The 24,633-nt window shown below is 45.8% G+C and overlaps 1 pseudogene; it reads right to left on the bottom strand.

The window, feature by feature from the left end:
• Positions 1–24,633, bottom strand: part of LOC136500076 (cytochrome P450 76T24-like) — a 41,604-nt pseudogene that overhangs the window by 10,466 nt on the left and 6,505 nt on the right.

Consider the following 24,633-nt stretch of genomic DNA (forward strand, 5'->3'; position numbering starts at 1 on the left):
CTTCAGCCATAGTGGATTGGGTGCCCCCGATTAGGGCGCTGATCAAAGGCCCAACTGGGTCGTTGGACCCAATTTGGGATTGAGATCAATCTAACACTGTGCTCTTGTAGGTGATGGCATGTGGTCTAGGTCAATGCTTGACATCTAGGCCAATGCTCGACTGTGCCAAGGCCAAGGCCCATTTACCATATGACGGCCTATCCATGAGTAATCCCTAGCATTCCCCCCTTCTTAAGCTTTGGCTTGCCCCCAAGCCGATGGAGAACATCGGAACCACCGGGATCCCAAGGAAACTAGATGATCATGTGTTTCTTCAATTCCTTCTTGGAAAGTTGTCTTCTAGTATCTTTGGGTAGGGCATGTGGAGCTACAACATGCATCACAGTTGGTTTAGAGTTTGCCAACTTGGCAGATGGTATAGCAAGAATGATAGCAGCAAGGCTCTCAGCAACACGATAGAATCCTTTCATCATCTGACTAGAGCTTACTAAGCATTCTACAGATGAGTCCTTTAGAAGTTTGGCAATGAGAGCTTCAACAGCTGGACTATGCATGTTCTTCCTACTGTAGTCCTTTGCTTTCATACTAATGAATAGTAGAGTACCAAAAAGATCATGATACAAACACTCGACAACTCTGCTCATGTGTATGTTCTAAATCAAGCAGCCAAGCCCCACCTCCTTATCAAAAGTTACATGCCAGTACAAGCTGAATAATGCTAGAATGCACTGCAAGTTCTGGTACCCATATACAGAAGCAATAGCCAAAAAGAGAACCCATGGAATTCCATGGCCTGATGATCGGTTAACCAACTCCCATATTCTCACTAGAGTCCCATCGATCAATTTTACTATGATGAGTTCAGTAGCACGAAGAAGACGAGGAACATGTTCAGAAGATTGATCGACTGGTTTCAATGTTGTTGTCATCGTGACATGAACATAAATCTCATTCCAGGGCTTGAATCCTTGCCCTGCCACTACTTTAGTTTGGTAGGAATAGAACAATTTCCTTGTTACTGCTCCTAGATCACCACCACCACTGATTAGCCATCGAACTAAAGGTAAGCATTGGGGCGTCCAAGTCCATGGGAGCTTCCAAGGAAAACAGAAATACCAAATCATCCAATAACCATCAACCATACTGAAGAACAACCAAGGCAACAGAGTCAAAATATGCATGTCTCTCAATAGCAAAAGTAGCAGAGGTGGAGGCCCTGGTGAAGGGTTGAGATAGTCCTTTCTAAAAATAATCACGTTGGCTAACCGAAACAAGTGCGGAATTATAACTATTGGTCTAGCCAAGACTACACCCCTCTATTTATGTTCTCTAGCACCTTCCAAAGATACTAATTAAGCAACAAAGGTGCCGGGCTAGCGAGAGCTCACCTAACCAATTCTAGAAGCAAGGTCACACAAACCTATGCCACTAGTACTTTAAGCAGCAAGAGAGCTCCTACACAAGCTAGTAAGCAAAAGCACAAAGCCACCTAAGCTCACTAGCAATGCTCAATAACAAGGCAACCAATGCCAAATTAGAGAGCACAATTACTTAGCTACACAAACTAAGTAATATGACTAACAAGGTTACACAAACCAAATTAACCACGCAAGGGAGCTACTTCTATGCTACACAAGCAAGAAGGTAACTAGTAAGCTACACAAGCTAACTAATTACAAGAGCAACTACACAAGCACAATGTATATGAAATATAAATACAAGCTTGTGAAAGGGGATTGCAAACCAATGGGAAGAACAAGGTTGACATGGTGATTTTTCTCCTGAGGTTCACGTGCTTGCCAACACGCTAGTCCCCGTTGTGTTGACCACTCACTTGGTGGTTCGGTGACTAATTGGCATCACCCGCCAAGCCCACACGTCGGGCACCGTAAGAACCTACCCCGAAAGTGAGGGTAGCTCAATGACACGCTCAACTAGAGTTGTTCTTTGCGGCTCCCGCGGGGCGAGCATAATGCCCCTCACAAAGCTCTTCTCTGGAGCACCGCACAAGCTTCTTGCGGGCTTCGATGGAGACCACCACCAAGCCATCTAGAAGGTGGCAACCTCCAAGAGTAACAAGCACCACTGGCTTGCAACTCGATCACCTAGTGCCACTCAATGCAACCTCACGATGCAATCGCATTAGAATAGCTCTCTTACACAATCAGATGATCACTATCAAGTATATGTGAGATGGAGGGCTCCCAAGCACTCACAAGCATGGACACAAAGTCCCCTGAGGTGCACAGCCCCAGCCATGGCTGAGGCCACCTTCTATTTATAGCCCCATGGGCTAAACTGGCCATTACCCCTTCACTGGGTAAAACTCAGGACGACCGGACGCTCCGGTCATTTCGACCGGACATAGGACTTTAGCGTTCGGTCAATGGATGCTTGCCATATGTTGCCTCCATTCAACCTCAGTCACTTGATCTCAACGGTCAAGTGATGATCAGACGCAACTACACAAACTGACCGGACAAAGAAACCCCAGCGTCCGGTCATTTCTAGTAAGGTACCAGTCGTGATCGGACACGTCTGGTCGGTCATGATTGGATGCAACATCAGCATCCGGTCCTTCTCTAACTTTTCTATGTCGCCTACGTCACCGTATGTCAGCCTGACTAGACGCACCTTGCTAGCATCCGGTCACTTCCAGCGCCAGCGTCTGGTCGAAGACTGATGCCTGCATGCTCTCTGCCGCCACTGACCGGACATAGGACCCCAACGTCCGGTCACCATGTGACCAGCGTCCAGTCCACTCTATGAGACCCTATCTTTTCTATATAGGGCATCAGCGGCACCATCGGACTATCCACACTCTACGGGCGGACACTCCGCCGGTGGAGTTTCAAACCCTTCTGACCTCCGTTCCATCGCCGAGTTGATCCACATCAACTCCAACTTCATCTCCTTTGTAAATGTGCCAACACCACCAAGTGTACACCACCATGTGTATGTGTGTTAGCATTTTCACAATCATTTCCCAAAGGATTAGCCACTCAACTTGCCACGCCACTCAATCCTAGCAATGATGCAAAGTTAGATCACTCGAGTGGCACTTAGATGACCGATATGCAAACAAGTTTGCCCCTCTTGATAGTATGGCCATCTATCCTAAACCTGGTCATCAACTTCTTTACACACCTATGACCGGTGAAATGAAATGCCCTAGGTTATACCTTTGCCTTGCGCATTCCATTTCATCTCCTTCAATGTTAATGCAACACATGCACCAACATGATCAACAATGATATGATCCACTTCATATCATCACGTGATCATATTGGTTCATCGATCTTGACTTCACTTACTCTTCACCGTTGCCTTCGTCCATCGACACCAAGTCTTGCTTAAGCTTCACCGCCATGCGGTCCATCACTCCAAAGCCTCTGACTTGCCCTTCACACTTGCAACTGGTCCATCAAGCTAAGTCTTGTCTTGATCTTCTCCACCTTGATCACATGACTCAATGTCATGTCTCATGTGCAATGAGCTCCTTCATCATCACATGTGTGAGCTTTGCAACATCTCCAAGCCATTTTCACCTTCATGGCATATGTTGCTCACACATATGTACCTGTGGACTAATCACCTATGTATCTCACATAAACACAATTAGTCCACCTAGGTTGTCACTCAATTACCAAAATCACACAAGGACCTTTCACCTGGTTGACGCTAGAAAAGCACTAGACATTCAAAAGCTTCACCAATATCCCTTAGCCGATTACCTTCAAGCAAGAAACACCGACACTTGCCACCACACTTCTGTTGTACTAGCTTTGGAATTAGTGCATAGCCAACATACTCACTGATAGCACCAATATACATGTCAAAAGCTCCTTGTTGAACTTGTCTACTTGCCCTACAAGTTTGAGTAATTCATGGCAATGCTGCCCACATTGGACCACACGCTCAATAATTTTCCATTTAAAATACTTGTGTGGTAAAGATGGCTCTGTGAGCTACCAAAATTGACTAAAACACAACTGATGAGTATTCAACAAGAGCCCCCTTAATACTATGTTATTGACACTCAACTCAAACACCCCCAAAAAATCAGCTGCACATGAGGAATGTTGTATTGCCTTACCAAATAGTTGGAAGCAGGTACTTTCTATAATAGGGGCCAGCAGGATACTAGCACCATTATGTAAGAGAAAATTCATGTTACGTATAGTCCACAAACACATGCAGGTAGTGGCCAATGGACCTTGAACTAGATACAGTCCTAGTTCATCACCAGCATCCTAACTCTTCTAGCTGTAATGAGATACAAACAAAAGAGAGATCCTGCAACTGTGCACTCTAAATTGTAGCAAAGCCACTTGATAAGGTCTACCACTTGAACTGTATTACCAATGAAAGATGGCCAGGGTGTTGGCCTAAGTTAAACTCCATTGCCCTACATCCCAAACTACTCTAGTGGTGGCCATGGTTGCCTATGCGACACTGCATCCCAGCTACGATAGGATGGAGGCGAGAAATAACTCTGTATGCTCTTGTCAACCAAGGATTAAGTTGAGGGTACACAGTCAGTACATAGCATGTTTGACATATGCATGGGAGGTGGTCATAGTATCTCTAAAATATGCTTAGTCATTTCCTCAAACACCTCAGGGGCCTCTTGAACGACAGAGATAGGCCCAAACGCAACAACTCCATTTGAGTGAGGAGGGTAGACGATAGTGTTGTACCTTCTCGGCATTTTGTCAAACACCACTTGCGCTTGAATGGAGATGGAAGCAGGCCTAAATGTAGTTGGCATGGTGGGGTCGATGTAGGTGGTGACACGGACGGAGAGCTCTGACGGGAACGCATTGGCATACTCGAAGGAGATGGTCTCGCCGCCGAGTAATGGCTGGCCGTCGTTGTGGAGGCAATCATCTTGGCCCTAGTAGATGGCGATGTCCTCCATGGCTGTGCACCCCTCGTCCATCTAGCTATGTCGTATCGGGCCTCCTGCTCCTCCACCGCCTCCAGCGACTCCTGGCGAGCAGAGGATCTGGTGGGGTAGTGGTGCTAGCACTAGCATGTGCATGGGTAGGGCAGTGGTGATGGTGCGTAGTGTCAGGTGTAGCGAGCCTGCTGGAACGGCAGACAATGGCGGTGAGAATCCTACATCGTTGGAGTGGAAGTGGACGTAGCAGAGGGGGCCCGGCTACGTGGTGAGGATACGAGAGACTACAGTGGTCTTGGTGAGCTCGACGGAGATGGCGTGCGGCGCAACACAAGCGAAGGTGGAAGGCATTGGCGCAGGCCTAACGGAGGAGGCGGCGGAAAGTGTGGCAGCGGGCATGACCGATGTGTCGGCAGAAGGCACGAGCATGGTGGCGACCGAAATGGCCATGGATGGTACAGGCTTGGGCGCGATCGACGCATTGTGCTCGGCGAATCACCGATCCAAATACACGTTGTGCTTGGCAAAGAGCCTACGCATCTCGTCGAGGATAAGTTTCGTAGAAGGATCCATGGGGGAGGATGAAAATTGATGGCTCTAGTACCAGATGTTAGCACCCTGTAGCTGGATTATAGAGAATAGAGGGGAATTAGAAGAACAACAGTAAGAGCTCAGGGATTTGGGAGGAAGATGATCAGTGGAGAGAGAGAGGACATGAGAGGAAGGAAACCTATTTCTATTGCGTTGTTTGATGATCTTTCCACCTGGTGCTCCTGTGCTCTTGTAGGTGACTGTAACACCTCGGGTGTTTTAAATACTAAAACCTGCCATGTCATCATATGCATTGTACATCATTTTGTATTAGTGAAAAATTTGATGTGCATTCACTAAAACAAGTTTACCTTTATGTTATATGTGTTGACTTGTATGGCTTGAATTGAGTTAAAAATTCTTTGTATTGAATTGATTTTCCAAAAACCCTGTTTTTCAGTATTTAAATCCTACCCTGAAAACCCATTTCAAAATCTAAGCACATTTTGGGGTTGAGCATAAAAGCAAAAGTGTAGAGCTTGTCAAGTTATACAAAGTTGGTTTTTGGAGTTTTCAAAGTTGTTTTATAAAATTTGAAGTAATTTGAAAAGGCGTAATTCTTTAAATGTCCCCTTTTTGAATTCAAATTTGCATTTCAAAATGTAGACCAAATTAGGGGGGTGGTTATAAAAGCAAAGTTGTAGAAATTTGAATTTTGAACAACTTTTATTTTTGGAGATTTTTGAGTTGTTACATAAATTTGGGAGTAATTTGGAATTCAAATCGAGTGGCAATTCTGTAATTATGGCAAACAGTGCCATCGGGCAGCTGTCACCGCCGGCGGCCTTTCTTCGGCGTTCCAGGTGCGCCCATGGCCTTCTCCGGCTTCGCGCTAGCATGAGCAGGCTGCTGTGTGTCATCTCCTTACGTCTTTGCCGCCCTATAAAGCCCATGCGTCGTCGCCGTTCTTCTTTCTCCTTCCTCTGTTTTTCTAGTCGCCACCACCATCGCTCCATCGAGCTTTTGCCGTTGACCTAGCGCCGTTGCCATCTCGGCAAAGCCTATCCCAGCTTTGCCTATTCCTTGCGCACCCAGCCAACCAACCTTGGTCACTTGATTTCACCAAGGAACACTGCTAGCCACCTTTATTCCTCGCGGCCGGTAGAATCTCCATCGAGCGAGCGCCGTCATGGCCAGCGCTCTACGGTGAGCCTCTGACCTTGTGAAGCCTTGTTTCAGCTTCACCACGATGCCATGGTGCTTCGTGCCTGGTTGATTGACCATTTTGTCCACCGCAGTCGCTGGGACATCGCCATCGTCGTTGCTTGCTCCGCCGTGGTTATTGTGAATGTCGACCAGCGCCTCCGTTGATCATCCGGCTCGGCCTTTGACTCCAACGTGTTCGGGGTGAGCTCCTAGTGCTTCCTGGGCCATTTGTAAAAGCTCTACCGGTCTCATGTCTCTGGCATAGCGCAGCCACACTGTCGTGGCCGCCATGGCCGGTGTCGTGCTCGGTCCTAGCCGTGGTTGGTCTCGTTTGTGCCACCAATCGACGCGTAGGGATGTAGGGGTCATGTTGGTGTCTTCGTCGTCGTCGTTGATCTCACCGGCGGCGAGAAATCACCGATCAAAGCTGTTGTCACCGTAGTCAGCGTGGGAGGTCAGGGATGATAGGTGGGGTCAGGGTGTCAGTGACTCAGTGTTGAAAATGAAATTTTCTTTTTCAGAACTGAATGAATAGTGTATGCTTTTGTTATTTTTGTGTATAATTATTTAGAGCTCCAAAAATTATAAAAATTTTTGTGTGACCTCTCTGTGATGTATATTATTTAGTAAAAATATGAAATGTTGTTTTTGGTACTTTTTGAATGTGATAAAAATTGCTCAATTAATTATTAAATGGGTTTCCATGGTTTTTCTAGGCTTAATTAATTATCCAAAAATTATGAAAATTGTTCTGCCACTTAGTTATCATGTGATGAAACTTTACAAAAATTTTGAGCTCAATTGGAACAAGTTGATTTATTTCATAAATTTTAATTTAATAATTAATTCATAAAAGCAAATAGTAACCTTTAATGATTTAGGTTTTGTTTGAAATTTTGGATTGAGTGATGACCTTGGGTCATTAGCTGGTAATGATCATTGGCAATTGAAATAAGTGTTATGAAAAAGGTTTAGTTAGTCTTGACTTGTAATAGTACCACGAAGGAAAGTTGTATTCAAGTTTTTAACTTTTGCATCCATCATCAAGCATCATGTTTTGTATTCCACATCATGTTAAACACGGCATTGTTACTATGTGTAGTAAACAAAGGTGAGCACATGGTAGTTAATCAAGTTGCAGAGGAGGTTAATCTGTCTGTTGAGGTCGGATCTGATATTAGTGGGACGACTCTGGAACCTGACTTTTCCGCCAACCAAGGCAAGCCCCGGATGCATTTAAACCTACCTTGTGTTTTACAAATTTATATCGCTTTTGCTTTTATATACTGCATTAAGTGATTAGGAGTGAGTAAAAACCTAATTGGTGCATTACCAACCTTATTTTTCCATATCTATCTGGTTACCAGTTTTACTTCATAAATGCCTAGTTATGCTTAGCCATACTTAGACAGATAAAAGTTGGGTGATTACTTGTCACCCACGAGTTTTAAAGGGATCTTTGGTTATGTTTGGTTACTTATGTTATCATGTGATATGAGCTTGTGGAAGAGTAAATCTAGACTGGGTGGACTCGGTGTGTGAGAGCCACAAGACATGGAGGTCTTGTGAGCGGGTTCTTTCCGCCTGTGTCGATTAAGAACCGTCCATTGTTGAACTGTGTGAGATAGTACTAACCACATACTCCAGTAAGCCTTACCTTGGTGATTCTGTTATGAGAATGGCTACTCGCGCACTAGGAGTGGAGAGATGGCGAGAATAGCGTGTACCCATGTGGCAATGGGCTAGATTGGTGGAGTACTGTATTCTCAGGTGGCGCGGACCCATTCTTGTTTTAGAGGATCTGAGGGCAGGTTGGTATATGTAGTCGTGTGGTCTGGAATCCCTAGCTGGGTTTAATCGGTTTGAATCATCATTACTCCTCGATTATGGAGACTCAACTCTCTGTTCATCATCGTAGTTAATAAATGAAACTTGAGCTGGATTTGAGGAAGAGTTTGTTATGAAGTTCATGATCTCATTACGGATCATGGTAGATTCATAGGTGATTCTCATAAAATTTTATATGTTAAAGTAAAGAATTTTGTTAAAGAGCTTTTACGCAAAATAACTTTGACTATTGCTAAAGCCATACCTTGAATCCCTGAGCTTGCATTCCTGAGTTCTATTAGTTTCTATTTTGGTTAAGTCTTGTTGAGTACTTTTGTACTTAGGGTTCGTTGACCCTTGTTGCAAGTGAGCCTCATGAGCAGGTCTGTTTTGGATCATGCTGCATGACTGTTGTTCAGGTCGATGACGATAAGTGAATGTGTGATCCTTGGGCAGGATACTTATATTATGTGTTTGTATTATGCTACTAATGCCACTCCACTACTACTATGGTTTATAATAATTATCGAACTTAGTTTGTAAGGTTTGAAACAACTGATTTGTAAACTAAGTTATTGTAAGACTTCCGCTAATTTACTCTGATGTAGATATTTGAATAAATGTTGTAATACTGCAATAACTCTATAATGGGATCCTGCTAAAAAATCGTGGATGATTCAAGGTTCCTCGAGGACACCCGACAATCTTCTTAAGTTACCTAGAACATATGCATGGTCATCAAAGGTCATTGGATAGTGACAGATGCATGTGGGCCCTATAATTTAGGAGGTTCTGCCACAGAGTGGTATCAGAGCGATCGTTACAAAGTCTTTGTTGTATTGTTTTACAAAAACTTCAAAATAATTTGGGACAAATATATATAACTTGTTAATTTGGTCCAAATTGCTTCTGGCTTATCTTATTTCATTCTCACCATTCCTTATTTGATTAAAAAGGCTTTGTGTGGTAGAGTAGTAATCTTATTATGCCCTATATAATAACAACTGTTGTTTTTGTACTTTATAAGCTTTGATGTTTTTGTTTGTAAGAACGGTTCATGCATCATGATTAATCCACTTGTTACTTATTTTCCCTCTTAGTCTGGAGTTAAGTAGTGAGTCTAGGTTAAATAGTGTAATTCATCCTGGCTGCTATTAAGACTTGTATTAGATTGTCTTATTTGGATTAATCTTACTTCCTACAGTATTGCTCATACCAAGGTAACGCCCCGTAAGTCCGTTGGACCCAAAGGAGTTCCTCGTCACTAGCTTGCCCCTAGGAATGATAGTGCTAGCAGTAGTAGCTCTAGGCCTAATCCCCAGGCAGAGATATAGAGGCTTATAGCAGAGTTAGCACAAGCTACTAGAGATAGGGCTATGGATGCTATCCATGTGGGCGAGTTACGGAATAAATTGAGGTGTCTCACCACCGCTCATAAGAACTATGAACGTATGTTAGTTCGTATGGTGGAAGGAAGGAATGAGGCTTGGCATAGGGAAGATGTAGCTAGAGCTAGAGCGCATGAGCTAGAATTTTATGTAGAAGATTTAGAAGAATATTCTACCAATCTGCATGAAGAAGTCCATAGGCTGAGCAATCTCCTAGATCCAAATCATGAACCTCAAGCAGATGGAATGGACCCTGGTGTCATCATTGCTGATAATGATGAACTTGAAGAGGAAGAAGAAGAAGATCTGGAAGAATTAGTGATGGTCGATCAAAGTGATAATGAAGGCAGAAATGTTTTTGGAATAGATACCGATCCTGAAGTTTGAGGTGATCGAGGAGAAGAGTAGAGTTGTAAATAGTGAGATCTAGTTAAGTTAAGTAGTCTTGTGTAGGTGCGGGCTTGTGTTTAAATAAGTGAAACCAATGTAATGTGTTGTAGTAAGCTCTTTTATCGTTTAATAAAGGCTTGTGAGTAAAGTTTGGTTTGTTATGAACAGATGCGTTGTACGCAGGGTTCGCATATTCCTGGTACTTCACAAGATGAAGACGGTATTCCTGATCCGCCACTAGTTCCACCAAATCTAGCTAATGCTATCGCTGCCCTTGTCAATGTGACTGTTGAAAATGCTCGATTGCTTCGAGAGATAGCTCAGAGTAATCAGAATGTGATGCAAGAGAACCATGGTCGCAATCATCCCAGGCATGAAGCTACGTATGTTGATTTCATAGATACAAGACCACTAGTGTTCACCAAGGCTAATGAACCACTAGAGGCTGATGATTGGCTTCAGACCATGGAGCAAAAATTTGATCTTATTCCATGCACGGAGATGCAGAAACCTATGTTTGCCGCCCAGCAACTTATAGGTGCAGCAGGTGCTTGGTGGGCAAATCTAGTGGCTATGCAACCAGCTGGCATTCCAATAACTTGGGCTGAGTTCCATACTGCCTTCCGAGCCCATTATATTCTAGAAGGAGTGATGGCCATGAAGCTGGATGAGTTCCTTGCTTTGAAGCAAGGGGATCAAATGGTTATGCAGTATGTGGGAAAGTTTAATCATCTATCATAGTATGCATTCGAACATGTCAACATAGATGCTAAGAAAAAGAAATGGTTTATGCGAGGTCTGAATACCAAACTACAGACAATGATGGCTACATGTACCAATGTCACTTATCATGAGGCAGTGAATATTGCAATTGCTTTTGAGGAAAAATATCGGCAGCATAAGGAGATCAAGAAAAAAAAGTGTGCCATCTGGATCTTTTGGTGGAAATCAAAAGAGGCAAAAGATAACCTATCATCCAGTCAATCATTATCGTCCTCCTTATTGTCCGCCATAGTTCCAAGCCGAGCAACAATCAAATGTCTGTCCTGCCACAACTTACTAGAATCCACAACAGACAAATGCTCCTGGTGTCCGTGCTCCAACATCCAAGGGTCATAGTTATCCATGTTACAATTGTGGAAGGTCTGGTCATTTCTCCAGGGAATGTCTGTATCTCAAATAGTATAATTCAAATTCTCAGAAGGCTCCTGCCAATCAACAATAGGGTCAAGCACAGAACAAGAACAACAATCAGAATGCTCAGAAGGGCAAAGATGAAAGGAAGATAGGACATGTTTTCTATATTCAAGCTAGGGAAATTCTGGAAGGGGAGCCAGTGATGATGGGTATGTTTCCTGTCACCGATCACCCTGCTGTTATGCTTTTTGATTCTGGTACATCTCCTTCATTCATCAATAGAACCTTTGTCGTAAAGCATGAAATTCCAATTGGGGAAACAAAGGAAAATTTCTTTATACAGTCGCCCAGGGGACGTCTGTGTACTAAGGAAATGGTATACTAGGTACCCATAAACCTAGGTGGGCATATTTTTCCTACTACCATGATTATTCTCAAGGATCAGGATATAGATGTAATCTTGGGAATTAGTTGGATGTATCAGCATAAGGCTATTATAGATGCTTTGAATAGGACATTAAGGGTGAGTTTGCCTGATAGTAATTCTCAGCTTCTTATCCAACTTCCAATCTTAAGGAGATTAGTGGAAAGAGTTTATGCAACTTGTATCAAGGAGATTAGAGATATCCCGGTAGTTTGTGAATTCCCTGATGTTTTTCCTAAGGATTTACCCGGTCTACCACCTGATAGGGATGTTCAGTTTAACATAGAGTTAAAACCTAGAATAGCTCTGATCTCTTGGAGAGCTTATAGGATATCTCCCAAGGAATTAGCCGAGTTAAAGACTCAGTTGCAAGAGTTGATTAATAAAGGATTTATCCAACCTAGTTCATCACCTTAGGGATGTCCTGCAATTTTTGTGAAAAAGAAAGATGGGACCCTAAAGTTGTGTATTGACTATCATCCGTTGAATGAAGTGACCATTAAAAATAAGTATCCCTTATCTCAGATAGACTTGCTTTTTGATCAATTGGCTAGAGCCAAAGTTTTCTCCAAGATTGATTTAAGGTCAGGCTATCACCAAATCAAGATTAAGCCTGAAGATATTCCCAAAATGGCATTTACCACAAGATATGGATTATATGAATATTTGGTAATGTCTTTTGGTTTGACAAATGCCCTAGCTCATTTCATGTATCTGATGAATTCAGTATTCATGCCTGAGCAAGACAAGTTTGTAGTGGTGTTTATTGATGACATCCTAGTATATTTCAAGAACAAGAAGGAATATGCGGAACATCTTAGAATTGTCCTGACCCGCTTGAGAGAACATCAACTATATGCCAAGTTTAGTAAGTGTGACTTCTGGCTTAAGGAAGTACAGTTTCTTGGACATGTCTTATCAGCTGAAGGAGTTGCTGTTGATCCAAGCAAAGTTAAGGATATGCTTGATTGAAAACCGCTAACCACTGTTCATTAGGTTCAGAGTTTTCTAGGAATGGCAGGGTATTACCGTCATTTTATTCCAAATTTCTCTAGAGTATCCAAGTCCATCACTGGGTTGTTGAAGAACCAAGCCAAGTTTATCTGGTCATCTGATTGTGAAAAAGCTTTCCAGACTTTGAAGAGACTGTTAACCACTGCACCAGTATTAGCCCAACCTGATATCGAGAAGTCATTTGACATTTATTGTGATGCTTTGGGTATTGGTATTGGATGTGTATTGATGCAAGAAGGCCGAGTCATTACCTATGCTTCTAGACAACTCAAGCAACATAAAGAATATTATTCAACTCATGATTTGGAGTTAGCAACAGTTGTCCATGCTCTGAAGATTTGGCGGCATTACCTGCTTGGTAATATGTGCCATATTTATACAGACCACAAGAGTTTAAAGTATATCTTTACTCAGTCAGAATTGAACATGCGACAAAGAAGATAGTTAGAATTAATTAAAGATTATGACTTGGAGGTACATTACCATTCTTGTAAAGCAAATGTGGTTGCAGATGCCCTCAGTCAAAAGAGTCATTGCAATTGTCTGGTAGTAAAAACAAAGGATTTGACTTTATGCCAAGAGATGGAAAAGTTGAGTATAGAGGTAATTCAACAAGGTAGTTTGACCAATATAACTGTTGAAGCCACTATTCGAGACCAGATTATTGCTGCTCAAAAAGAAAACAAGGGTATAGCCCATATCAAAGAAAGAATCATGAATGGGAAAGCGGAATGCTTCAAAGTAGATAATGAAGGTGTGTTATGGTTCAAGAATCGCTTAGTGGTACCAAAGGTTCCTGAGTTGCGATAGTCAATTCTTGAAGATGCACATGCTACTAGGTTATCAATTCATCCAGGGAGTAATAAGATGTACCATGACTTGAAACAGAGGTTTTGGTGGACCAAAATGAAGATAGAAATTGCCCTGTATATAGCAAAGTGTGGTACTTGTCAAAAGGTAAAAGCTATACATTTGAGGTCTGCTGGAGAGTTACAGTCATTACCTATTCCAGCTTAGAAGTGAGAGGATATTAGTATGGACTTTATCATTGGTCTACCCAAGACATCTAAAGGTTTTGATTCAATATGGGTTATTGTAGATCGACTAACTAAGTCAGCACATTTTCTTCCAGTCTAGAGTACATATCCCACTATCCGACATGCCAAGATGTATTTAGCCAGAATTGTGAGTTTACATGGGGTACCAAAGACCATAGTGTCAGATAGGGGTATACAGTTTGTCTCCAGCTTTTGGAAACACTTGCATGCTTTGTTGGGTACCAAACTCCTATATAGTACAGCTTATCATCCATAGACTGATGGTCAGACTGAAAGAGTAAATCAAGTACTTGAAGATATGTTAAGATGTTGTGTTCTTAACTATTCTAATAAGTGGGATGAATGTTTGCCTTTGGCTGAGTTCTCATACAATAATAGTTATCAAGAGAGCATTAGAATGGCTCCGTTTGAAGCACTTTATGGTCATAGATGCAGAACATTGTTGAGTTGGTCTGAACCCGAGGAAAGAAGGTTCTTTAGAGTTGACCTTGTGAAAGAAACAGAAGACAAGGTTAAGCAAATACAAAGTAATTTGAAGATAGCTCAGTCTCGATAAAAGAGTTATACAGATAAACGACGTAGACCATTGGTGTTTAACAAGGGAGATTTTGTATATTTGAAGGTATCACCAATGAAGGAAGTTACTCATTTTGGTGTTAAAGGCAAGTTGGCACCTCGTTATATTGGACCATTTCAAATTTTAGAGAGGTATGGAAAAGTGGCATATCGCTTGAAATTACCAGAACATCTCTCAGCTGTACATGATGTGTTCCATGTTTCTCAATTGAAGAAGTATCTCTGAGTGCCCGAGCAAAATGTTGAGGTTGAAGGAGTGGAACTTGAACCTGATTTGATCTATTCCGAATATCCCATCTAAGTTCTGGATCAGAAAGACCGTGTCACTCGAAGGAGGACAATCAAGTTCTACAAGATACAATGGAATCAACATTCCGAAGAAGAAGCTACTTGAGAATCCGAAGATTACTTGTTAGAAAAATTTCTAGAGTTTCTTGCGTCAATCTAGAATAATGTTAGTTGTGCTCTGTTGTTACAAACCATGTTTGTAAAGGAACCTCAGCTGTATTATGGAAAAGTTTTGGAATGTTGTTGTTTGACACATTTCCTTTTCCTTTACTTACCCTATGACTTTGAATCTCAGGACGAGATTTCTTTTAGGGGGAAGGATTTTAACACCTCGGGTGTTTTAAATACTAAAACCTACCATGTCATCATATGCATTGTATATCATTTTGTATTAGTGAAAATTTTGATGTGCATTCACTAAAACAAGTTTACCTTTATGTTATATGTGTTGACTTGTATGGCTTGAATTGAGTTAAAAATTCTTTGTATTGAATTGATTTTCCGAAAACCCTATTTTTCAGTATTTAAATCCTACCCTGAAAACCCATTTCAAAATCTAAGCACATTTTGGGGTTGAGCCTAAAAGCAAAAGTGTAGAGCTTGTCAAGTTATACAAAGTTGGTTTTTGGAGTTTTCAAAGTTGTTTTATAAAATTTGAAGTAATTTGAAAAGGCGTAATTCTTTAAATGTCCCCTTTTTGAATTCAAATTTGCATTTCAAAATGTAGACCGAATTAGGGGGGTGGTTATAAAAGCAAAGTTGTAGAACTTTGAATTTTGAACAACTTTTATTTTTAGAGATTTTTGAGTTGTTACATAAATTTGGGAGTAATTTGGAATTCAAATCGTGTGGCAATTCTGTAATTATGGCAAACAGTGCCATCGGGCAGCTGTCACCATCGGCGGCCTTTCTTCGGCATTCCAGGCGCGCCCATGGCCTTCTCCGGCTTCGCACTGGCACGAGCAGGATGCTACGTGTCGTCTCCTTGCGTCTTTGCTGCCCTATAAAGCCCAGGCGTCGTCGCCGTTCTTCTTTCTCCTTCCTCTATTTTTCCAGTCGCCACCGCCATCGCTCCGTCGAGCTTTCGCCGTCGACCTAGTGTCGTTGCCGTCTCGGCGAAGCCTATCCCAGCTTTGCCTATTCCTTGCGCACCCAGCCAACCAGCCTTGGTTGCTAGATTTTGCCGAGGAACGCCGCTAGCCGTCTTTCTTTCTCGCAGCCGGCAGAATCTCTATCGAGCGAGCGCCGTCATGGCCAGCGCTCTACGGTGAGCCTCTGACCTTGTGAAGCCTTGTTTCAGCTTCGCCATGATGCCATGGTGCTTCGTGCGCAGTTGATTGACCATTTTGTCCACCGTAGTCGCCGGGACATCGTTGTCGTCGTTGCTAGCTCCGCCGTGGTTGCTGTGAACGTCGACCAGCGCCTCCGTTGATCATCCGGTTCGACCTTTGACTCCAACGTGTTTGGGGTGAGCTCCTGGTGCTTCCTGGGCCATTTGTTTAAGTTCTACCAGTCTCACGTCTCTGACATAGCGTAGCCGCACCGTCGTGGCCGCCATGGCCGGTGTTGTGCTCGGTCCTGGCCGTGGTTGGTCTCGTTTGTGCCACCAATTGACACGTAGGGATGTAGGGGTCATGTTGTCTTCGTCGTCGTCGTTGATCTCACCGGCAGCGAGAAATCATCGGTCAAAGCTGCTGTCACCATAGTCAGCGCGGGAGGTCGGGGATGACAGGTCGGGTCAGGGTGTCAGTGACTCAGCGTTGAAAATGAATTTTTCATTTTTAGAAATTAATGAATAGTGTATGATTTTGTTATTTTTGTGGAGAATTATTTAGAGCTCCAAAAATTATGAAAATTTTTGTGTGACCTCTCTGTGATGTATATTATCTAGAAAAATATGAAATGTTGTTTTTCAGTACTTTTTGAATGTGATAAAAATTGCTCAATTAATTATTAAATGGGTTTAAATGATTTTTTAGGCTTAATTAATTATCCAAAAATTATGAAAATTATTTTGCCACTTAGTTATCATGTGATGAAACTTTACAAAAATTTTAAGCTCAATAGGAACAAGTTGATTTATTTCATAATTTTTAATTAAATAATTAATTCATAAAAGCAAATAGTAACCTTTAATGATTTAGGTTTTGTTTGAAATTTTGGATTGAGTGATGACCTTGGGTCATTAGCTGGTAATGATCCTTGGCAATTTAAATAAGTGTTATGAAAAAGGTTTAGTTAGTCTTGACTTGTAACTGTACCGCGAAGGAAAGTTGTATTCAAGTTTTTAACTTTCGCATCCATCATTAAGCATCATGTTTTGTATTCCGCATCATGTTAAACATGGCATTGTTACTACGTGTAGTAAACGAAGGTGAGCACGTGGTAGTTAATCAAGTTGCGGAGGAGGTTAATCCGTCTGTTGAGGTTAGATCTGATATTAGTGGGACGACTCCGGATCCTGACTTTTTCGCCAACCAAGGCAAGCCCTAGATGCATTTAAACCTACCTTGTGTTTTACAAATTTATATCACTTTTGCTTTTATATACTGCATTAAGTGATTAGGAGTGAGTAAAAACCTAATTGGTGCATTACCAACCTTGTTTTTCCATATCTACCTGGTTATCAGTTTTACTTCGTAAATGCCTAGTTATGCTTAGCCATGCTTAGATAGATAAAAGTCGGGTGATTACCTGTCACCCGTGAGTTTTAAATAGATCTTTGGTTACATTTGGTTACTTATGTTATCATGTGATATGAGCTTGTGGAAGAGTAAATCTAGACCGGGCGGACTCGGTGTGTGAGAGCCACAAGACATGGAGGTCTTGTGAGCGGGTTCTTTTCGCCTGTGTCAATTAAGAACCGTCCGTTGTTGAACTGTGTGAGATGAGACTTTGTAGTACTAACCACATACTCCGATAAGCCTTAACTTGGCGATTCTATTACGAGAATGGCTACTCGCGCACTGGGAGTAGAGAGATGGCGAGAATAGCGTGTACCCATATGGCAATGGGCTGGATTGGTGGAGTACTATATTCTCAGGTGGCGCAGACCCATTCTTGTTTTAGAGGATCTGAGGGCAGGTTGGTATATGTAGGTCAGGGACCTGCATATGTCGTGTGGTCTAGAATCCCCAGCTGGGTTTAATCGGTTCGAATCATCGTTGCTCCTCGGTTATGGAGACTCAACTCTCTGTTCATCACGTAGTTAATAAATGAAACTTGAGCTAGATTTGAGGAAGAGTTTGATATGAAGTTCATGATCTCATTACGGATCATGGCAGATTCATAGGTGATTCTCATAAAATTTTATATGTTGAAGTAAATAATTTTGTTAAAGAGCTTTTACGCAAAAGAACTTTGACTATTGCTAAAGCCATACCTTGAATCCCTGAGCCTGCATTCCTGAGTTCTATTAGTTTCTATTTCAGTTAAGTCTTATTGAGTACTTTTGTACTCAGGGTTCATTGACCCTTGTTGCAGGTGAGCCTCATGAGCATGTCTGTTTTGGACCGTGCTGCATGACTGTTGTTCAGGTCGATGACGATAAGTGAATGTGTGATCCTTGGGCAGGATACTTATATTGTGTGTTTGTATTATGCTACTAATGCCACTCCACTTGTCGGGGACCTAATACCAGGGTACCCCAGAAGGTGGAACCGATAACCACCGAACGTGAAAAACTTCTAGACGCATAAGGGCTCCATGTCATCCCTTGTTCGAGTGACAGGAGTTCGGTTCCGCCTCGCTCGACACCTTTGGGACGGGCTCGGTCTCGCCCGAGGGCCGAGGGATAAACTCCGTCTCGCCCAACGCCTTGAGGGCGGGCTCGGTCTCGCCCGAGGGCTGAGGGATGAATTCCATCTCGCCCGACCCCGGAGGGGCGGGGTCAGCCTCACCCGACGCCTTTGTGGGATAACCCTGCCTCACCCCAAAAGCTCAAGGCTAATCTCCGTCTCGCCCGACGCCTATAGGGCGGGCTCGGTCTTGCCCAAAGGCAAAGGGATGGATTCCGCCTCGCCCGATCCCGGAGGGATAGGGTTAGTCTCGCCCAAGAGATAGGGATTGGTCTCTGCCTCACCCAATGGCCCAGAAGGAGCCTCGCCCTGATCGATATCTATCCCTTATAATGATCGGTACAGGACGAGACAAGACGTTCGGGTCAACCATGGCTCCAACGACCATACCCTGTGCCCTGGTAGGAAAAGGACTACCAGGGAACGACAGGACTGATGCTTTAGACCCTTCCGGGCGCCGTAGAGCCCAAAAGGTATTATAGGTGCGTGCATCTCACCCTGTAGAGTTGTAGGCGCCGTCTTCAGCTCTGGGACATGGAACCCAACGAAGATATACGACAACCGCTACGCTCCAAGAACGGATTTGCTATCTCCATGAACGACGGATATTCCGTCACCACGCTGTGGACCCGAGGGAGCAGCGCCCTATTCCCGATCCCTCAGGTCCTCCCAGTCAGAAGGCCTTGGCCACGGCGCTACACCAGACCTCGACCCTGAATTCTCCCAACAAGGAATCATGGGAACCAGAAGGCGTGCGGAGCAAGGCTAGAGGGAGGCTCATAAGTCAAAACCACTGTACTACAGCCCATACCCTGCGGGCAGCATTCTGTGATTAATCTGACATCCTACAGAGACATCGACAACATGGTAAGCACTTATCTTCCTTTGCACTCATCAGAATGGAGGACCTGACCAGGTAAACATGAGCCACATGACTAAGTAGAGTACACATCCTAGAGCCCTCACCCTTGTAAAGCCAGCCCCTTCATCTATAAAAGGGGATGCGCTTCCTCCATCAGGGAGAACAGAAAAAATAGGACCGAACAATAGAACGCACTCACACACACATTCAAGCAGCTACGAAGCTCTTGACCACCTTTCAATCCATCGATCAGAGACTTGGGACCAGTCCCTCTCTCGCCAGTTTATATCCCTTACTATAGACCATTCATGGTGCTAATAACACAAGCAGCAACAAACTGGACGTAGGGATGTTCCGCCCAAACTAGTATAAATCCTGTGTCCTTTAGCGCACCATCCGAGCCTAACGCGCATTACTATAAATTTACTTGCCGGTGCTTGTACGAAACACCGACAGTTGGCGCACCAGGTAGGGGCTTTGCGCATTCCAAATCAGGTCTTGGATGGCCACCCACGCAATCACCTGGGCCCTGGGCGCACACGTGCATTTCGGCGACCTGGATTTCATCATCACATTAGGAGGAGAGCTGGCGCTGACTCACTCAGCCGCCCTGTCTCCCCCTTCCCTCAACCTCAGCCGTCTCAGGCTTGAGGGCCCACCGGGCAACTCCCGGGGAGTCCCGTCACCTAAGGAGGCCTCTCACAACGCCACCATGTGTCCGGAAGGGTCCGGATGGAGTGCCCCGACAGCGTTTCCGTTCGGTCTCCGCAATGCTGTGGCGATCGCTGGCCGCCTTTTGGCGCTACGTGTGGTTCAATCACCCATGGACATTTAGTTCATAGGGGCGATTGAGCGGGATACGGAGACCCTCTATGAGCTCCTCAACGAGGAGCCTGTATCACTCTCCAGCTCAGATTCCAGTAGGGGGAGCCACCACCCTTCCCGGGAATGCTACATGACACAGACCCCCAAGGGTCACGTCGAAAGCGCCTCCAGGGAAGAGGCCACCCCTACAAACAATCCTGACAGCAGATCCGGGGAAGAGGGGATAGCCCCATCTCACCTGAGGATGGAGCAGCTAAGGGCTCGTCAGCAAGAGATCGATGAGGCCGGGCAAGGGCTCACACGGGAATACGCGAACATCAATCGCGAGATTGAACGCCGCAAAGACGGGGGGCACACGCGCGCCACAGCCCGCACCGTACATCAAAGGATCCTCACCGACGATGGGGCCTTTCCTCACTTTGCACGAGCCAGCCAGAACATCGCCGCAGCAACCGCCTTGCTGCATGGCCTCCCAGAGGCTGCGACGTCTGAGGATCGACGCGCTTATCAGGAGATTCGCACGTTGCTAGAGCGTGCAGCAGCGCAGCAGGCTGAAAGTTCGTTGTCTCGACGACGCGAACCCGACACCAGCCATCGCGCGCTCTTAGTGCGTCCCACCAAGGACGCATCCGTACACCAAACACCGCCAGCCGGTGGGCAGCCCTCCGTCGTCCCTGTACATCAACGCCTCGGCCGTGGCCGCGACGTATGCAGCATCATCGACGCCTAGAGACGTGCCCACGGCGACGAGGGAGAAGCAGCGCGCCGCGGCTATCATCCCCGACGTGGCGGGCGCTACGACAGCAACGAGGACTGAAGCCCGAGCCCCATCCTGCTAGGCCCTCAGGCCTTCGGCCGGCACATCCTCAACGCTACGTTCCCCCTAAGGTATCGACCGCCTACGAACATTCCTAAATATTCTGGCGAAACAAATCCTGGGCTTTGGCTCGAAGACTATCGGCTTGCATGTCAGGCCGGTGGTGCGAGTGATGATAATTTTATTATTCGCAATCTCCCGCTGTTCTTGGCCGACTCGGCGCGAGCATGGCTGGAGCACCTACCGTCCAATGCTATTCAGAGTTGGGCGGATCTGACTAAGATCTTCGTGGGTAATTTCCAGGGCACGTACAAACGCCCTGGAAACCCATGGGACCTCAAGAACTACCGTTAGAAGGCCAATGAAACCCTCCGCGGGTACATCCGGCGCTTCTCCCGACAGTGCAACGAGCTCCCGAACGTCGCCGACGCCGACATAATAGGAGCCTTTCTGTCCGGAACAACCTGCGAATCCCTAGTCCACAAGCTAGGACACAGGGGCCTGCGAACCACCAAGGAACTTCTGGACATCGCCACCAGTCACGCCTCTGGAGAGGAGGCGGTTGGAGCCATCTTTGATCGCTCCGACGGAAAGACAAGGCGGGACGAGGACGCCAGCGAAGGCGCCTCCAACTGCCCCGCCAAAGGGAAAAATAAGAAGCAACGGCACGACAACTCGCTAGTGGCCGCTGCCGACCGCAAAGGTGGCCGAAAGCCCACGGAGGGCACTCCGAACCACTTTGAGAAAATGCTCGAGGGGCCATGCCCAAACCATGCCTTCCCGGCCAAGCACCTATACAAGGAATGCAGCCTTATGTGCAAATACTTGGCCGAGGGCCTGAACAAGGGGGAGCAGGGGAACGAGCCTGTTCCCACCACTGACGACACGGAGGAGAAGGATAACGCCTTCCCAACGCCGACCGGTGCCCTCATGATCTTCGGAGGATTAGCGGCCTACGACTCCAGGCGCCGCCAGAAGGTCGCACGTCGAGAAGTCTATACCGCTGGACCGGTCACGCTAGCTTTTCTCCGGTGGTCGGAATCCGTCATAACCTTCGACCGGACCGACCATCCGGATGCCATCCCACACCCGAGAAGGTATCCGCTTGTCGTCGACCCGATCGTCGGTCCAAAGCGGCTCACCAAGGTACTGATGGATGGGGGCAGCGGCCTCAACATCATGTACGCCAAGACGCTCGACGAGATGGGCGTCGACCGAACGCACCTCCATCCCGTCCGAGCACCTTTCCATGGCGTCGTACCTAGAAGGCAAGCCGTGCCACTAGGGCAGATTGACCTGCCCGTCACTTTTGGGGATCGATCCAATTACCGGACTGAGACCCTCACCTTCGATGTAGTGGGGTTCCCAGAGACTTTCCACGCCATTCTGGGGCGACCATGTTACGCGAAGTTCATGGCCGTACCCAATTACACATACCTGAAGCTGAAGATGCTGGGCCCCCATGGGATCATCACCATCAGCACCTCCTTCCAGCGCGCTTACGAGTGCGAGGTCGAATGCTGCGGACACGCATCCACGGTCATCGCATCCGAAGAGCTCGCCACTCTTAGGGAGGAGGTCATCGAAGGGACACCCGACGCAAAGAAGTCGTCTAGATCGTCCGAATCGGCAGAGGGCTCCAGGGACGTCCTCTTGGATCCCAGTAGCTCCGAGGGCAAAAAAGTCCGAATCAGGACCGCGCTCTCCTCCGCATAGGAAAGCGCGCTCATCGACTTCCTCCGTGCCAACAAGGACATCTTTGCGTGGAAACCCTCGGATATGCCAGGCATCCTGAGGGAGGTCGCCGACCATACCCTCCAGATCCTCCCGGGCTCCAAGCCAGTGAAACAACACCTGCGCCGCTTCGATGAGGAGAAATGCAGGGCCATTGGCGAGGAGATAGCCAAACTACTAGCCGCAGGATTCATTAAGGAAGTATACCACCTAGAGTGGTTAGCGAATCCTGTTCTTGTCCAGAAAAAGAGTGGGAAATGGAGAATGTGTGTTGATTATACTGGCCTCAACAAAGCGTGTCCAAAGGATCCATTTTCTTTGCCACGAATAGACCAAATAGTCGATTCCACCTCGGGGTGCGAAACCCTCTGTTTCCTGGACGCATACTCAGGCTACCATCAAATCGCGATGAAAGAGTCCGACCAGCTCGCGACATCTTTTATCACGCCCTTTGGATCATTTTGCTACGTTTCAATGCCATTTGGTCTGAAGAACGCTGGGGCAACGTACCAGCGCTGTATGCTTAGTTGCTTCGGAGACCTCATCGGACGAACCGTTGAGGCCTATGTCGACGACATCGTAGTCAAATCCAAGTGGGCTGACCACCTTGTCGCCGACCTTGAACGCACCTTTGCGAAACTCCGGGCGAACGGCATCAAGCTCAATCCTGAAAAATGTGTTTTCGGGGTCCCAAGGGGCATGCTGCTCGGCTCCATCGTCTCCGAGCGTGGCATCAAAGCCAACCCAGAGAAGATATCAGCCATCATGAGGATGGGCCTAATCCAAAACATAAAGGGGGTTCAGCGAATCACCGGGTGCCTTGCCGCCCTCAGCCGATTCATTTCACGCCTCGGCGAACGAGGACTCCCCCTTTATCGACTCCTGAAGAAAACTGACCGCTTCGAGTGGACAGCCGAGGCTCAGGAGGCACTTGACATGGTTAAATGATTTTTAACTAGGCCACCGGTCCTAGTTCCTTCATGCGATAGAGAATCTCTCCTACTATATATATCGGCCACCACCCAAGTGGTTAGCTCTGCCTTAATAGTAGAGCGAGAGGAAGAGGGGCACGCCTTCAAGGTGCAACACCCTATATATTTCATCAGCGAGGTGTTATCCGACTCCAAAACCCGCTACTCCCAGATCCAAAAACTCCTCTACACCGTCTTCATCACCAAAACGAAGCTACGCCACTACTTCGAGTCACACCCCATGACAATAGTGATGTCATTCCCCCTCGGCGAGGTCGTTCATAGCCATGACGCTACGGGAAGAACCACAAAGTGGGCACTTGAGCTGATGGATCAGGGCATTTCTTATGTCCCCCGAACGGCGATCAAATCTCAGGCACTAACTGACTTCATCGTGGAGTGGACCGAGGTCCAGATGCCACCAGCAGCCGTCGATCAAGAATACTGGATAATGTTCTTCGACGGATCACTGATGAAGAAGGGCGCCAGAGCAGGACTAGTCTTTGTATCCCCCCTCGGGGTGCACATGAGGTACATGGTTCGGCTTCATTTTCCCTCATCAAACAATACTGCAGAATACGAAGCGCTCATCAACGGCCTACGAATCGCCATAGAGCTGGGCATCTGACGCCTCGATGTCAGGGGCGACTCTTAGCTAATCGTCAACCAGGTCATGAAAGAATCAGGATGCCACGATACCAAGATGGAGGCATACTGTCAAGAGGTCCGACGTCTAGAGGACAAATTCGACGGCCTCGAACTCAATCATATCCCCAGGCGCCTCAACAAAGTGGCCAACACACTCACAAAAGCAGCATCTAGCCGAGAGCTAGTTCCAACAGGCGTCTTTGCTAGTGACCAACACAAACCCTCGGTATGCTACGC

The sequence above is a fragment of the Miscanthus floridulus genome, chromosome 13 (genome assembly GCF_019320115.1).
Source record: "Miscanthus floridulus cultivar M001 chromosome 13, ASM1932011v1, whole genome shotgun sequence".
Lineage (NCBI taxonomy): Eukaryota > Viridiplantae > Streptophyta > Magnoliopsida > Poales > Poaceae > Miscanthus > Miscanthus floridulus.